The sequence below is a fragment of the Haliaeetus albicilla genome, chromosome 3 (genome assembly GCF_947461875.1).
Source record: "Haliaeetus albicilla chromosome 3, bHalAlb1.1, whole genome shotgun sequence".
Lineage (NCBI taxonomy): Eukaryota > Metazoa > Chordata > Aves > Accipitriformes > Accipitridae > Haliaeetus > Haliaeetus albicilla.
In genome coordinates, this window is record NC_091485.1 from 4,378,737 (window position 1) to 4,396,501 (window position 17,765).

General features: G+C 38.6%; 1 protein-coding gene across 3 annotated transcripts in view; it reads right to left on the reverse strand.

Annotated features, from left to right (window-relative positions):
- GALNT1 (polypeptide N-acetylgalactosaminyltransferase 1) overlaps positions 1–17,765 on the reverse strand; it is a 90,141-nt gene that overhangs the window by 53,032 nt on the left and 19,344 nt on the right. Inside the window, exons 2-3 of one of the 3 annotated variants that reach the window (XM_069778711.1) lie at positions 11,666–11,832; positions 8,734–8,780 (exon numbers count right to left, since the gene is read on the reverse strand). The gene's annotated coding sequence lies outside the window, so the exon portion shown is untranslated. The remainder of the gene's footprint in view (positions 1–8,733; positions 8,781–11,665; positions 11,833–17,765) is intronic. The other 2 variants (XM_069778712.1, XM_069778710.1) reach the window with 2 other exon arrangements.

Below are 17,765 nucleotides of genomic sequence, written 5' to 3' on the forward strand. Positions count from 1 at the left end.
TGTAAGCAGCATAGAATCATAGACTATCTCGAGTTGGATGGGACCAAGGATCATTAAGTCCAAATCTCCCCCAGATTTTCCAAGAAATCAAGTAAGCATTTGGTCAACAGTGTCAAGCAGTTTCCACTACTACACAGTCCTTCCTGATTCTCTTCCTAATCAGTACTATTCAAATAAAAATGATCATTTGCAGATTAATAACGGACTAGTATGGCCCAAATATTAATTATACTAGAAATATAGTTTACCTCCCTTTAATAAAAATGAAATATGTGAAAATTAATTGCAACAGGGACAAGGACATGGAAATTATCAAGCCCAAGATGAAATAAAACCATCTGAGATTACCTACTCTGGTAAAAACAGGATGGCCTGTATAATCCCTTCTGTAGGGCCCAGAAAGAATTGCCATGTGAAATTTCGAAGTGTGATAGCAGGAAAGTCTGGTAATTTACTACACATACTACTTGAAACAGGCATAAATGTAGGGCTATTCAGAAGGACAGCAAATTGTTCAGACATGTATGGTTAGTTCAATATAATAAAGTATATTAACACTGCATTAACATGGTATACATTAATGTAGTAATTAATATAGTATATAAAAACCACAAATGTTTCTAGAACAGACTGAGTGAATTATCAGGGATATAAGTAGATCAGAAGTTGAATAAAAAGCAATACAATTTTGATGAAATTAGAACAGCGTAAATTTAATTCAATCTATAACTGACTTCAAAGTTACTGCTGTCAGCACCTGCAAACATTTTAAATATAGCTCCCACAAAGAAAATTGTTACTTAAGGTGAGAAAGATCAGGATTAATACAAAAAATAAAGTGGATAAACAAGATGATTACAAGAAAGACTGTAAAGCCTTATAAAAAAAACTTAGTAGGCTGATGAGACTGCACCTTCAATAAGCCAGCAACTATTTTCTTTAGTAATCTTGGTGCTAGATCTAGATGGGTGATCTCAAGACCCGTTGCCGTTAAAAAGGAACGAGTGATAAAGTAGGAAGAAAGATGGCTTTGTGGACTGGAACAACAGAATCGAGATGACATTTAATAAAATATGTTCAGTAGTATGCATTGGAGTATGTAACTTTGCTATCAGCCGAAGAGTTTCAATAAAGCAAAGGGTGACACTGTGAGCTGTCACTGTCACCCAGTCATGGAAAAAAGGCCAATCAGATTTTTGGAAGCATCATTTAAGTATTCTCCTTAGATATAAAACCAGAAACCATTGCACGGTGCACCAGCATCCCACAAGGGAAGGGCACAGGGAGTGCTATATATTCGGCAAAGAAGATGTTTCAAAGCAGAGCCCTGCGGATTTATAAGAAACCACTGCAAGGGACTGGACACAGTGATCCACGCGGTCCTTTCCACTCCCACTCTTCCAGCCTGGAATTCATAGAAGAGTAATGAACACAAATGAAAAGGCCTAAAGTAATTGCTTCCAGATCTTTGTCATAAAACTCCACGCCAGCTCAGTGTTTGGGGTGGGGTGTGGGGGGATTGTTTTGGTTTGGTTTTAAGTTGGTCTTTCAGAAGAAAAAAAACCAGCCAAAACCAAATATCCACACTTATGGATTCCGTTAATGCCAGATTCTCCCAATAGATTCTATTTGAGAATAAAATAAAAGATTGTTTACAGAACTCTTCAAATGAAAGTCTTTGAAAGGCTTTCTTAAGGTTTTTTTTTTTCCCCAGCCATAGCCAATACTTTTTAGACTGACTTTAAGAAAGCCCTATCTTGCTTGGAGGACAAAACTGCAATGAGCAAGGTTTCAGAGGACCAGATGAACAATATTTTAATCAAATAATAAAAATTCAAAATCAATTTAATCCACAGCTTTTGGATTTGCATTCCTTTTTACAATAATTTTTTTGCTATACAAGAAAAAGAATAAATTGATCCAGGAGGAAGACAAAATATTCCCTACCAGAGCATCACTGTAAATATTACAGGAGCTCAAGAGAATAGCTAAAATTTTGAAACCAAGAATACAATAAAAGTACAAAGACTACTGCTGTCATATAAACAGCTGAGATTCACTAGACTCCTATTCCATGACTTTAAAGTAGCTTTCAAATGACTGAGGCAACAATTTCATTTTTCTGTCTGCTCTCCAGGTTGAATGAAGATTATCTAAAAATAGACAGACTTATTCAGGGATCCTTCAGACACTTCCATTCTCTCAGCTGCTTTGAGATTTAAAATATACTCCTATTATGCCCAGTGAACAATCAGTGTACATTACTTAATATTGCCAGTCCTATACAAAAAACCCTACACTTCTTTTTGCAGTACTGCTTCAAATATTAGGAGTACATCATTAGTTCAATTTAATTACAACACATAACAAAATGAATACACAGATATACAGTACCTTGAAGCCAATAGTAGTAAGTTTTTGCGTAGGCATTAAAGTTATTGGGTATTACAGTACTGGCAGGTAAGTTCAAACCACATTATTCAAATCTTTTCCTTCTTACAGTGAACAGCAGATATGCCTCTCCTGACAGCTACAGAACAGGCAATCCTTTTAGGAAAGCAGATTTATAAGCCGACAGACAGTTATTTCTTTTCCTGAAGTAACTGCAGTCTTAAATTGGGCTACTGACACCTCAGATGCTGACAGAGAGCAAATATTCCCCTTCAAAACCATAGCTACTTCACATATACACTCTGGGAGGGCTACTGAGTGTGCTTGACTTAGAGTAACAGCCAGCTAGAGAATACAGACAGTATTTTCATCAGTAAGTATCACAGGCAGCATGAAGACAATGAGCTATTCATGAGTGAAAAGCTTTTGTTATTAACAGCAGCAAGAGAGGATTTTAATGTCAGTGCTAGCAATGCACCAAGCTCATAAATCCCCAACGTACAATAATTAATGGCTGAAGATGCATCGGTAAGACCTATTCGAGGATTCTGCTACCCTTCACAGAGACCTAGAAAGCTGAGGTGGGATTTTCTTTGGTTTTTCTTTTTGGAAGATTCACAGTTGGTGACCCAGCACTTAGCTTTTTCAGTACAGCAACTCTCCTGCCAATCAGCATCCCAGAGCTATAAACTGACTCCAATCTTTCATAAATCCCTGAAGAGCTGTGCTAGCTGGTCTTCTAACCCCACCGCTACAGGACTGGAAGAGGAAAATCCAGGTCACACCAGCACAGGTGTTCCAGGTGAAGACCTCCAATTCCTCAAGAAAAACAATTTTGTCATCGGAGCTACAGATCTTGTAAGTTCACCATTACTCAGAAGAAACAGTTTTTTAAAACTAATTTTAGCTTCCCTATCAGAGCTCAATGCTGGTTCCAAGGGTCTTGTAAGAAATAAAAGGCTGAACTACCCAAAATTTATCTTACAACAGGATAGTGTCACAGAGATTAGCCTATTAGTATACTATTTGCTGTCTGCAACAAAAACCTCTAAACACCTCCACATATTTTAGATACTCAGGCTTGTGACATGATGTAACACAGCATGAAGGCTTCTAGCCAAAAGCAGCATCACTTGGCCTTACAATGCATATGTTCACTAAGACCAAATGCACAAAAGCAGTCAACAATTTCTAATAATCAAGAAGTCACACATTCCAAAGACTATTTTAAATCATCTGGTGGGTGCAAGATGAGCTATAAGCAGAACAGGCTAGCTGACAAGACTTCTTTTAAAGTTAAAATTCCTGCTGAAAAGAATTAGATTTACTATGGCAAGCAATCTTTCAGAAATCATATGCACTAGACTAGACTACGTGGAAGTAAAAACACAGCAAGCTGTTCCATATTCTCAATGCTCATATTTTCCTTTATAACGTTTCTGCATAGTCCAGAAAATGAAATTTACTTCCAAAATTTTTTAGAAGTTCTACATTAAAATGTCAAACTGCAAACTCAAGTTTTTACCAGCTGAGACTGAACTAAAATGAATACTATCCTTAACAATAGATCACTCTTCATACAGATGTGTCAAATACTCAATAGAACTTTCTGCAGATGATACTTTCTTCAGTTTGCACATGTCAACACTTACAAATGCCAGGCAGCATTTGCTTTTGAAGTATTTTGAGGAAGTAAGCAGATTCTTCTTGAAAACACTGATGAATGCAAACAAAAGGGGTTGAAATTTACTCTCTATTCTGCTATTAAGATAGAAGTTAGAAGTGAGGAAAACTAGCAACTCAGAAGTCAGTATTAAAGAATCACAAATTTCAAGGAGAAATCTTTGACTACTTAGAGGTCAGAAGAATTCACTGTCACCGAGCTAGTTACACATTTTTCATAGACAAAGACCTAAGCACACTACGAACAATCAAGTGAATAAATCTTTTACAAGACATCCTTGAAACCTTTGTCATGTTAGGAGAAATTGTTAAATCTTGCAAGCTAAGTCTCAAATGTTCTATAATATCCAACCTCCATAAAGCTTCTGATTATTCTTTAGATATGAATCAAAGCCAAAAGCTAGAGTGGAATAAAATTGTTCATTAATTCTTCAAACACTTTTGAAGACGGCAGAAAATTACATAGGCAAATAGTCATCATTAAGGATGAATCACTAATGGGCAAGAATTTGAACTAAAGAAAAGCAGAGTCAACTAATTAGAAAAAGATTATAAAGGAGATTTCTGGAAACATAGGGTAAATTGCACAGAGAACAGATTCAGCCATCCTTATGTTAGTAACTGCAGAAACCTCTAATCCTGAAAACTTCCTATCGCAGATTAAAAATCCAGAAGGGAAACTTGAAGAAATACCAAATACATTCGAAGAACATTTTTTTCTCTGCCTTCAATATATGTGGAAAATATTTAAAAAATTATAAGTGTTCTAGAATAAAAGCTTTGAAAACAATACAGGTAAAGAAAAATAGATGTTACATGCTAGGGCCATAAGGTTTATCCTAGAGAAACTGGCTGAATTCTGCCTAGAGTAACAGCAGAACTTGCTGAAAAATCAAATACAGGCAGATATCAAGTTACAAACTGCTGAATGGGATAATGTAAGTGACTATACATAAAGACTTGAAGAATTAGGAAATATAATTGACAAAATAAGGGTGACAATCATTTAACACATGGTGGGTTATATTATTTCAAGTAAAATGAAGAATGGTTAACAAAACCTCTGAATTCTTTACAAGTTCTACTTCCCACCCCTTTCACAGTGACACTGCAGAAGGTTTAAAAAAAAAAAACACCTAAAAATACTACACACACCCCACCACATCTAGGGAAACACCAAAATTCTAAGCAAAAATAACTCAGCAGTTTTGCAGGGCTAAACACTTTAAATATACAGAAAACATCAGATCTCCAACCAAAAAAACCTAGCACCCCCCCCCCCCAAAAAAAAAAAAAAAAAAAATCAGAACACATGCTTGTTTCTCTTTCTCTAGAAAGAAAAACCTGATCAGATATGGAGAAAAAAAGAAAAGCTAGCATTGTGCAATTTCGTGATACATTCATGAAATTATTGCAATGTTACTCACTAAAACTTGTGCCCCTTTGCTATATCCATATGCAAATATAAATTCTACGTAGAAAGCAAACGGCTGTATTTATACAGACAAGCCATATAGCTCCTTAAGCATACATTCACACATGAAGTCTGTTTTCACATCATAAAGCTGTGTGCTCAGCAGGTAACTTCTGCTGCTAACAACTGTTTTGTACTTAATTAACAGGCACAGCATTGCACCAAGGATAAGATTCTTCATATCCATCCTTCACTTTCCCTCTTACTTAGACTCACTTGCTTTAGATTTAGTTTTTCTCAATTCTGTCTTCCCAAAGATCTCCGACAACAAAACCTTGAGAAATACTATGCTTTTAAGTTCTTTATTTTCACTGTCAATCCATGTGAATGTACACATGGTATAAAAAGAAGAACCATGAGATTTTCTTCAAGGACCCATAAATTTGTCCATTTAAAGTCTACTTTTAAAGTAGACAATGTTTGTATTTTGAGTTCTACTTTGAATAGCTAAACAAGAAGAAAAGAACTGTCAGATAAAAAGCTAAACAGGCAGAATACTAAAGCAGAGTTCTGGAAATCCTTTAGACCCTGGGACCATCTGCAAGACCGGACAAGGAAAGAAGAAACTGAAAGGGAGAAGTTGCTAGAATAGTTTGCAAACAGCCCCATACAGCAATGGCTCTTCTTCAGGACTAGAGTCCTTGAGTACTTTCTTTGTCCCCATGGCATCTTCGTCTTCAGCACTAGTACTGATATTTCCACAGGACCAGAGCTTAAACTCGATAATTCAGACTTCAGGTGAGCTACAGAGGTTTATAAGCTGAAGCACCTGTGATGCCTGACAGTACAAGAGAATTTACAGAAGTATCAGTACTGTCCATGTTGAACTGCTGCAAAGGCTATTTTCACATTTTGGCACATTCTCACAACAGAAGCCTACTCTCCCTTTCCTTTCCACTGCATTTTCCCCTTTGATACACAAGCATGTAAACTACCCTTAACTCTCAGGCACCCAGCAGCTCTGCCCAATTCTGTTCTGTGCAAGCAGATGCACTCTCCTTCCCCCATTGCTCTTACATCTACATCTTCTAGGTTGGTACCATACAAACAAAAATTGAGATAACAGGTAAAGCAGAGACAGGATGAAAAAGGGATCTTCTGTTGCTGCTGGAATCAAGACTATATAACAAAAGGAGGAGGAAGGAGGAGGATGAGAAGTTAAGATCCCACCTGTCCAAGAAATATACAGCTGCCCGTATGATTCAAAAAACCTGAAGCACACAGTATTCACCTATCCACCTTTCTCTAACTGAAAAGTGGACAATTATAAAAATGGACCCAAGTATAGAAATTGGAATTGACCATGCACATATGCCTAGCCCATTATAAGTTATCAGCAGGTAGAGCGTCCATATTCCATTAACTGGAAGGGAGAGAACTCAGTTTGATCGCCCCAGCTCATATGCCAGTCCTAACGCAAATAAATGAAACCATGTTTACACATTAGCAGTCCCTACAAATCTAAATACATGAAAAAGCTAGATTGGCAGACAAAAAAAACCAAAAAGCCCAACTGAATAGTCATGAAAGATTGGCAGAAGTTCGATGCCAAACAAAAAAAAAAAAAAAACAATATATGGCCAGCCAGCAGAATAAAATTACTTTTAATTGCAGAATACTGAGACTATATAGAAAAAAAAAAGAAAAAAAGAAGACTAAAAAGGACAAGAAATCCAGTCTTTTAATTTCATTGTGAACAGCTTTGTCCTCTTCCCCCTGCCCCAAACCAGATATATTAGATAACCTTATAAAAAAAATTTAGAAACCAAGACTTCATTTGCCAGTATTTCCAGACAAACTAAGCACTGGCTACATTGAAGACTTTTCTTAGATTCATCTCCAATACTACAGTAAATATTTTAAACCTCTTCATATTCACTAGGGTAGTACTTCCAAACAATTAAGGAAGAAAAAAATTCGCTAGTTAAACTTGGTTTGCTGAAACTTTAAAATACAAAGCATGAATACTGAGACCAAGAGCATGTTGCATTTAAATTGAGACAACTGTGACAAAAAATGTGTTGGTTTTATAGTTTTTCAGAATTAACTTTCTTCTGCACTCTGGACATGCCATTATAAAAAGTATACCATTATTAATGAGAGAAAATGTAACAAGAAGGAAAAAGGTCTACATCAAACAGGTAGATATAAATTTAAAGAAGCTCTTGGGTAGCCCTATCGAATCACTGTAATCACAGCATTTGTGCAGGATTGGATGCACAGTTTGGATTTCCAAAGGTTAAACAGAACCACTGAGCACTCTTCCCAACTTTCAACTTCATTGAAAAACAAAAAACCTGACATTCAAGTTCACGTTTGACCAAAAGCAGCAGTATGGAAAAAATAAGTTGAGTTCTACAGAAAACAATCCTGTTTTAACAGCTTCAAAAATCTGTACCTTCTTTAAACAAGAACAAGTCTATCATGTTCTGAGCTTATTTGGGAAAGAAAATGCTAGAACAACAACAACAAAATCAATAAAACTGCAAAATATTAGTTTTCACTTAGATCATGGAAAGTATTTAAACAAAGTAATTTTCACAACAAAATGCTACATTTGCAGCATTCTGTAATAAATGCTTTTCAAATGTTGCTGGATTTTATTTCTTAATACTCAAAGAAAAATGGCAGATTCACATATTAAATTTCAATACTATACTCTTACAGCTAGTGATTCCAAAAAAATGTTTTCCATCTGGCTTAACTTATAAGTTTTCAACCTAATATGAAAAAGGTTTGGCAAACTTAAATAAAATAGCCATATCAAGATTGCATTGCATCAGTGAGGGAAAAAAGTAAATAAAATTTAGAATTTGTTATTTCTTGCGCTGTGCAGCAGTCCAGAGAAATCTGAAGTGTGATATGTAATTTAAGGCAGAAAGATTGTTTCTTGAAAGACTTCACTTTTTTTTCCCCCAGATACCTATAAGATTGATGCTAGCAATTTTCTGCATAGTTGCATAGAGAAAACAACCAGTAGAATATTAGGTACGCCACAGATGTATTCAACTTCACTAAATTACTTAAGTTTCTTCAAATCCTTAGGTGCTTACTACTTTGCCAATTTTTTCCAGAAGTTGTCAGGAACTTTGTAAAAACCGGCTAATGTATTTAATTTCACACATCATTTTTGAAGGTATAAAGCTGGTAGCAACTTAAGCTTTTTTACAATTCAAAATTCATACCTGACTAGAAGCCAAGAGAGAAACAGGTCACCATAAGAAAGGTTAATCTGTCAAAAAAGATTAAAAAAGGGAATATGATGGAACTGTTTTGCAAATTCAGCTATACATTAATTGGAGACCAAAGTAGTTGAGTAATACAATCACTTTTTAAAATTTAAATTAAATCAGACACTTTTTAAAGCCTCTTTTAAAATTCTGTGCTCCAATTCATTTACAATTACTTTTCAGTAACTTTTCTGAAATATTTTCAACTTCTCTGAAAATACTAGAACCTTTACAACAAGAGGGAGTAGACATGCCCGAGAAGCCATACCGCATGGTTAGACCATGGTTAAAGATTCACCAACACACTACTGCATAAGTAGTTGCTACTCCCATCTTCTCTCTCATTCCCACATGCCAGCCTTCTGCTTTGCCAGCAAAAATTTACACAGCAATGAAGAAACTCAATCAGGGAACTGATACAACTGAAAAATAAGCAAGAACTGTGTTTTTTCAGCCACATCAGTCTCCCGGTGCAGACCCAGATCAAAGAATGCAGACCAATCAGGTATCCCCCTCCCCGCAACAGCAGTTATTTCCACTCCAATCTCTTACCGCTTTAAACTCGCCATTAGAGTCAACAACCACAGAAGAGGTGGCTGGGCTACAGCGAAAGAAAGAATAGCGGAGCTGTAGCTTGAGAGGTCATAAGCAGTAAATACAGAAATAAAAAATTTGCCTTTTTTTTTTTTCTTTTTCCCCTGATTTTTTTATTCTGAATAGCCTCTACTATTATTTAACAGTATTAGGTAGCAATTCTGGATATATTTTTCCCTATCCCCTGAACTGATGCTCGTTCAAGCTATATTTTTTAAGCAGTGAATTTAAGAGTACGTGCCAGATTACAATCTTTTGAAGTTGACTGGAAAGGGATCCACTTAGACCTGAAACAGGCTTTTTTCCTTTTCACCCCACTGAACCTGAACTTCAAAGTTAGCCCCAATGAGTTCTTCAGAACTCAGTCTGTGAAACCAGTCCTATGAAAGGTGCTAACAGGTTTGCAGGAAAGAAAAAAATCAGGCACAAGATGTCAATACCAAGGATATCAAGTGGAGGACAACATTTAACACACTAAATACAACTGAACTGGTTAATCTTTTCTGCCAAAGGAAATAGACTTGTCACACCACATCTTTGCTCGTCTGTCCTGTTAAACGTTGGTTCTCCATCTTATTTCAATCAAGCTTAAAAAAAGAACAGTAGCAAGTGGGAGATACACACAGAGAGAAGGCTTGATAAGAACTTAGCTGTTAAACACCTCGTTGGGCAGCCAGTGAATGCACAGTGGTAGTTTAATAAGTCATCTCTTCTCTGACAAGGATGCTTTAAGGGAACTGTTTACTGTAGAAACACAGAAAAAAACCAGGCTTGCTTAGTTCAGCTGGATGGAAAATTGATCTGAATACCAGCTCACTGGCCTAGATCTTTTCAAGATGATATACTGAGAGTAAACGTAAGTTTAGGAGAACTGAAAATGGGGTGCTTTACCCACTTGGATATTTTACTTTCCAATATCCAGAGAAAACCACAGTAACAGATAAATTAGGCTTCTGCTAATATCTAAAGGAATTCTTATGGACACCTGTTTAACAGCTGCAGACAACTGAACTGGTCCACCAGGAAAATATGGAATATGAAACAGAACAGAAAAATATGGAATAAGTATGTGGTGGTTTGACCCTGGCTAGATGCCAGGTGCCAACCAAAGCCACTCTCTATCAGTGCCCTCCTCAGCTGGACAGCGGAGAGAAAATAGAATGAAAGGCATGTGGGTTGAGATAAGGACAGGGAGAGATCACTCACCAATTACCGTCAGGGGCAAAACAGACTCAACTCAGGGAAATTAGTTTAATTTATTACAAATCAAATCAGAGTAAGGTAACGAGAAATAAAACCAGATCTTAAAACACCTTCCCCCCACCCCTCCCTTCTTCCCAGGCACAGCTTCACTCCTGAATTCCCTACCTACCCCCTCCACAGCAGCGCAGGGGGACAGGGAATGGGGGTTGGGGTCAGTTCATCACACGTTGTCTCTGCCGCTTCTTCCTCCTCAGGGGGAGGAGGACTCCGCACTCTTCCCCTGCTCCACCGTGGGGTCCCTCCCACAGGCTGCAGTTCTTCACGAACTGCTCCAGTGTGGGGTCCTTCCCACGGGCTGCAGTCCTTCAGGCACAGACCGCTCCAGCGTGGGTCCCCCACGGCATCACCAGTCCTGCCAGAAAACCTGCTCCAGCGCTGGCTCCTCTCTCCACGGGGCTGCAGGTCCTGCCGGGAGCCTGCTCCAGTGCGGGCTTCCCACAGGGTCACAGCCTCCTTTGGGCAACCCCCTGCTCTGGCATGGGGTCCTCCCTGGGCTGCAGGTGGAGATCTGCTCCCCCGTGGACCTCCCTGGGCTGCAGGGGGACAGCCTGCCTCACCATGGTCTTCCCCACGGGCTGCAGGGGTATCTCTGCTCCGGCGCCTGGAGCATCTCCTCCCCTCCTTCTGCACTGACCTGGGGGTCTGCAGGGCTGGTTCTCTCACATGTTCTCACTCCTCTCTCTGGCTGCAGTCGCTGTTCCACAGCAACTTTTTCCCCTTCTTAAATCTGTTCTCCCAGAGGCGCTACCACCATCGCTGATGGGCTCGGCCTTGGCCAGCAGCGGGTCCATCTTGGAGCCAGCTGGCATCGGCTCTGTCAGACACAGGGGAAGCTTCTAAGCAACTTCTCACAGGAGCCACCCCTGGAACCCGCCTGCTACCAAAACCTTGCCACACAAACCCAGTACAATGCAATGACAAAGTGGTAGCATACATGCAGTCTCTAAGCACTCCCTTTGCTCTAAAATAATCCAAAGCAGACAGACCTGACCAAAGTGCCAAAAATTCCTGGATTACATTTTGTACTAACCTCCTCTGCAGGTTTACAGCCATCTGGATGGTCCACTAGCGCCAAAATCCCGATGCATCGCTGTAGAGAGCCTGTGGTAGGAACCATAGAGCAAGACTGGCCTAGGCCATTCTGACGTGAATGTAGAAGCAAAAGAGGTCTTCCATCCACAAGGTCTTAAGGCTGTCCTAGAAGAAGAACAGAGATTCAAATAAGTTCCAGGCTCAATTCTGGCAGAGCTCAAGATGGAAGGGGAAGGGGAGGAAAGTTTCCCAGTATTTAAGACTTCAAAATCCAAAATCCTATGCAAGGGAGAAGGAGCCAAAGACTGCTTCTAAAAGAGGCAGGGAACTGAGCCTGTGAGGAAAACAACATATGCAGGGTAGTGTGGAGAGGTGGAACAAGTCATCAAAATTTTTTAGCCTTTCAGATGATATGATTTAAGTGGGAGGACTGCCTGTCCTCCCAAATAAGCAGTTATCTATTTTTGAGTTCTATATATGTCGTCCTCTATCCAATCATGAACACTTAGCACAACAAACTATGAATTGTTCTTGATAAGGCTAGAAAACAGCCTCCTCAACGGCACACATTCACATGAGCAGCTCCCCAGATGATCATTCTTTCGGACTACATTTTTCCCATACATATTCTAGTTTATGGATGTAGCGTTTTTTACATTCTTTCATCTCTCGCCCACAAGTTAAACATTAGCATTTATAATGACAGCTTTTGTAAAAAAAAAAAGGTGTTATTAAACTAACACAGATCTGATGCTTAAGAAGTAATGTTTTTTCACTTCTAAAAAAAAGTGACACCTGAAAAACGAAGCCTGAGCCTTTCCAAGTGTTATCTGTTAAAATTTTAGCAATATTGAATGAATTCCTTCAAATCTCTTCCTTTACCCAGTTAATACAGCAATGTCTGAAGGAAATTCTAAGCAGCTGAAAAGTAAACAAAATATCTCAACAGACAAGAAAGCAGTTTTTTTCAATTTAGTGCTATTGTAGCTTGCTTACATTCAAGTAATATTTGCCGTATATTATGAGCTTATGTGTTGCATTTGCCGTATTATATATGAGCCTACTAAGTTATTCAAGTTTACTGCTCTACCTGTTTAAACTGTTAGCTTTATGTATTGCTTATCCAGGTGAAAAATTATGTACAAATAAGAAAAAAAATAAGACATTGACACTATGATAACATGACAGTATGGAGGAAATACATGGTAAGGAAAGCTAAGATTGGCAGTGATAGAAAAGATGTTTGTCAACTGCTTATTCTGAAACAAAATTATTAGCCCAGTACTGAGGCAGGTGAAGTAAGTACAATACTTGGCAGTTGCCCTTTTTTTTTTTTCTTTCATATCAAAGTAGAAAGGGAAAACACCTCAACTCCTCATTTTGTTCTCCATTTGAGGATAGATTACCAAAATACTGATAAAGCATACTGATAGAATAGGAATAGTAAGCAGTTTTATATCCACAGAAGCAGCTTACAGTCTGAATTTTAAAAGAACTGGCTAAGGATCTCCTGGAAATAATATCAATTTTTACCAACTCTGGAAAAAATAGGGAAGTTTCAAAGGGCCAGAAAAATACAGATTCACAAGATGATCCAAGACATACCCAGCAGGACATCTAGCATAAATCACGTGATTGTTACCTTTCTGAGAGTGTTAAATATTAAGAGATCATGACGTAATTCTGAAGAGACCCAACTGCCTTTATCAAAGCAAATCACTCACAGCCTTCAAGAATGTTAAACACAGACTTCTATGATATATCTGACTAGGCTCTACACATTGCACTGTAACATGCAATACACACACACACACACAAAAAGTCAGTGTTGCTTCTGTTACATTAGCTTTTTTTACATCACTTTTTTTCAGTAAAACTCAAGTGCCTTACGGAAGTGGAGAACATGATCCATTTTTACAGATGGGGAAACTACTCCATCACTGGCTAAGCAGCTGGCAAATCTGGGAGCAAGTTCTCTTCTATCTGCTCAAGAGTTTTAACTGACATATCTATCTTTATATCTATCTGGTTAGATGAAGATCCATATTTTAATGATTTTGCTAATTTATGAATTTCTTCAAAGGATCCTAAGACCACAGGCTCTTTGTTCGGTGCTGTCCAGACACTGGACAGAAATAGCTCTTATAAAACACACAAACAAAAAGTGAACAATGAGAGCAGGACACAGAGAACGGTCCATGTTGCCATTAGTAAGCAAGGCACATCTACCAAGGGCAGATGTTCTCTTTTTTGTAGTGAACTTCCACACACTTATAGGCTTATAATATCCCTTGATCTTTTCTTTGGGTTACAAAAATGCCAATTCAATCATTCTTTCTGCACATACCATCTTTTCTAAATCACCAGTCATTACCATTACCCTCCAGAGGCAAATTAACTGTGCCTACATCTTTCTTGAAGTACAATGGCCAAAACTGATACAGTACTTTAACCTTACAATACCGAACAGAACAGAAGATTCAACTCTACATGTCCTCTAGATTATACCACTGTTTATTCATGCCAATACGTACACACACCTCTTCTTTCTGAACAATGCTGCATTGTTAACTCTCATTTTGTAATCCATGGCTTGTCCTAGATCGGGGTGGGGAATACGGTTGTTCTCCATCTTTTATTTTTATGTTATTTTGACCTAAATATAAAGCATTTCACTTATTCTTCTAAATCACATCCTATTCTTTCAGCCCATCTTTCCAACATTCAAGATTCTTCTGAATTGCCATCCCAGCTTTGTGTATCTGCATTCATTCCCAAACACATCTTGTCTTCAGATTTCATAACCATTTCATTACCCAGTTCATGAACAAGAACAATAAGCTGAAACAACTATGCAAAATCCCATACAATATGCTTTCCCTTGCAGAAAGTGAACTACTGAAAAATAAAATTCTGGCTACTGTTAACCTAATGATTTTACACACATCCTAAAATAGCTTTTTTTATCTAGGCCATGTTTCCTTAGCTTGCTCTGTAAGAGTATCACATGTGGCTTTCTCCAGTCCACAAGCTTCCTGTTGCAGAGGATGTTAGATTGGCTTGATTACGTGTTTCTGATCTTCACAATAAGGCTTCCAAATTTGCTTCCCTAAGCTGTATGTTCAAAGAGAGGACTGTCTTACCTGTAACTACATCTTTTCGGCATGTTTCTACTCTAGCTGGATTTTCCATTATCTCCTGGCAAGGACAAAAATTAACGCACAGTAAGCACACAGAACTGGCTGGTGATTTCATGGTTCCAACTCAAAACAAAAGCCATTTTAGCCAGAAACAGGCAAAGGAAACCAAGGTGAAGAAGATGCACTGTGCCCTTTCATTTTCTTGATGTAAATCCAAAGTAACCCAGAAAAAAAGTAACCTACACCCACTGCTGATGTAGACAGGCAAGTGGATTAGGAGACCTGGACACCAGAATACATAGGTGAATAAAAACAAGAAAGCATCTGCTGCAACAGCAGTTATGAGTACTTAGATTAAGACTACCAGTAGCCATTAGCTTTCAGTGCTCCATACCACGTTACACTGCTACACAATTTAAACTGAAGGCTACTTCTGCTTTAAACTGTGCATACAAATAGCCTACAGACTTCAAATGAAACTGTTGGAGCTGGGATTTTGGAATTTGGAATCCAAGCAGCTTCCGTTAGTAAGAAGTTCTCACATCAACTCCAAGTATTTCACAGGATGAAAGTTAGATGAGGATGATTCTAGGCAGAGATCTCCCTTGCCAATAATTTTTACTGCCCTGTTTTATACTCCATTACCAGCTAAATGTTCTGTCATCACAAGCACCAGACCCTCTGCACAGTGGGTGCCTTAGCTTTTGTAAATGGCACCTAACAACAAAGAAAGGTTTTTTTTGAAAATTGACTTTTCAGGGGAATCCAATACACTGAGCTTTTATTTAAACCTAAACAAATTTTAGCCAGCCACTCTGATATGCTGACCAGATTCACAGCCACAATGTTCGTAAAGTGCAAAATATAACTGTCTACTATTCAAGAGTCTATACTTAACAGTCTCAATATTTGCATTCCCATTATTCAGAGAACTTCCTTCTGACACATATAATGTTAATAACAGCAACAATCATGCAGAGCTACCTATGCACAATGAAATATCTATTCCTAATTGTCACTCTTTATCCCTCTTACCACTTTCACCTCTTCCTAAATATAATATGAATTGACAGTATGATTTTTTAGTCATGCATTATCTTCCTAGTCTGTACAGTCAATTTGTGTTTATTCAGTGACACACCTTCCCGCCCTTACCTCCCCAAATCATAGAGCTGCCATAAAGTATGTAGCCAACTCCATTTAATCAGCTTATTTTTCTACCAGCTCAGTCCAGTGGTATGACCCTGCACATCGTCAGAAACATCAGAACCAGGGAGTGAACAGGAAAGCATGAAGAGGAGAGAAAATTATTAGTTTGCCATGAAACTCCAGAGAAAACAGATTTATAAAACTGAGAAAACCACATCTTCTACCCGTCGGCCTTGAAGTGACCAACAATACATAAGAAAAAAACCCCAGAGCATACAACAAAACCACCATGGTTTTATTTCATACATCTCCATGGCTTTATCATCTTATACAGAAAGACAGAAGGGAAATAATCATTTGAATAAATCTTTCTTAATGAAAGCAATCCGAAGATTTATTTCCTGCACGCACTTTGTCAGAAAAAAAAAAGGTTCATAGGTATCATTTATAATACAATCAGCAAAATCATAAACACAGGTATGTGTTTAACAGGTATGAAGTACACACTGCTATCATACTACCTCCCCCAAACTTATACAAAATTGTCAAGGTAACAGTTATTTCAATCAGGCTGACATCTGAAGTGCATGCCCTTACTTTTCTTGGCCTTCACCATAGGCTGTTCACTGACCAAGCAAAGATTCTAGCAAGTACAGCCGTGCAAACCACGCAGCAGCACCTTCCTCTCACGGGCCGCCTGCTGCCTTCTGGGGGCACTGACTCAAAGCAATACAAGCCAACACTAGTGCTGTATGAAAGGGACCACGAGTGATTGAACCCACAGGGGGGGTTTTAAGTAAATCTTATTTTTAGAAGTCAACTGTAAAATGCACCCCTCCCCGCCCCCAAATCAAGAGTACAGCAAAGCTCATTTTCACTTTGCTTGAGAGTACTACGCTGCTGGAAAGCACAAGAAAAAAATAAAAATACAAGACAATCTACTGCTCTCAATAGTAAAGTGTCTACTGTCATATTCAGCATCATTACTAAATCTCTTTGGACTGTAAGAAATACCTCTTTCATAATTCAAACAGTACCTACACAGAATTGCACAACCTGAAAAAGAAAAAAGCTGTGTTTCATAACCTCACAACCGCTCTCCAGAAAGACAAGAAACAAATTATTTGCAAATCAGGAGCAGCACTACAACAGGTCTGTAAAGATGACGGGAGCCTTTCTGAACTATCGTGACTCAAAAACATGAGTAAAGCGATCGGCAAAACCAGTTTACTTTGGCAGCGTTAACGTACATCAGCCTTAAGTACGAGCATGGAGCATCAATGGTCCGGGCATGCTTGCCTGCGGTGGGACTGTCAACAAAGAGTTGTGTGTTGACTGCTGCGAGCTGGCAGACACCCTCTGCACCTTCTCTTTAGCCACCGGGAAACACTACCCTCATTGTTTCCCAAGTATGCAAAGCAACCGGCACAGATTCATATGGAGGATGTGAGCCACAGCGCAAAACGCATTAGACACCTCTCAGCTCCTTCAGTGGACAAAGCGTTCACTATGAAGGAACTCAGAAGCCAAAAACAAAAAAGACTTAGTGTCAACTACAAGTTTTCTGTTTGTTTTGTTTGTTTATAAAGAGTGGGTAATTTAGCTTTCCGGTAATGTTTCTATTGTAATGGGCTATTCAAAACTTAAACACCAAGCTGTACTTCTCTCAAAATCTCCACCTTCCCACCCTGTTCCGCAGTAGTTTCGGCTCCAGTCTTGTCTTCTCTCCCCCTGCTCGCGAGAGCTCAGGTGGGAGCAGGAGCAGATGGACACCCCTGACATTACAGACAACACACTCCCTGTGCACAG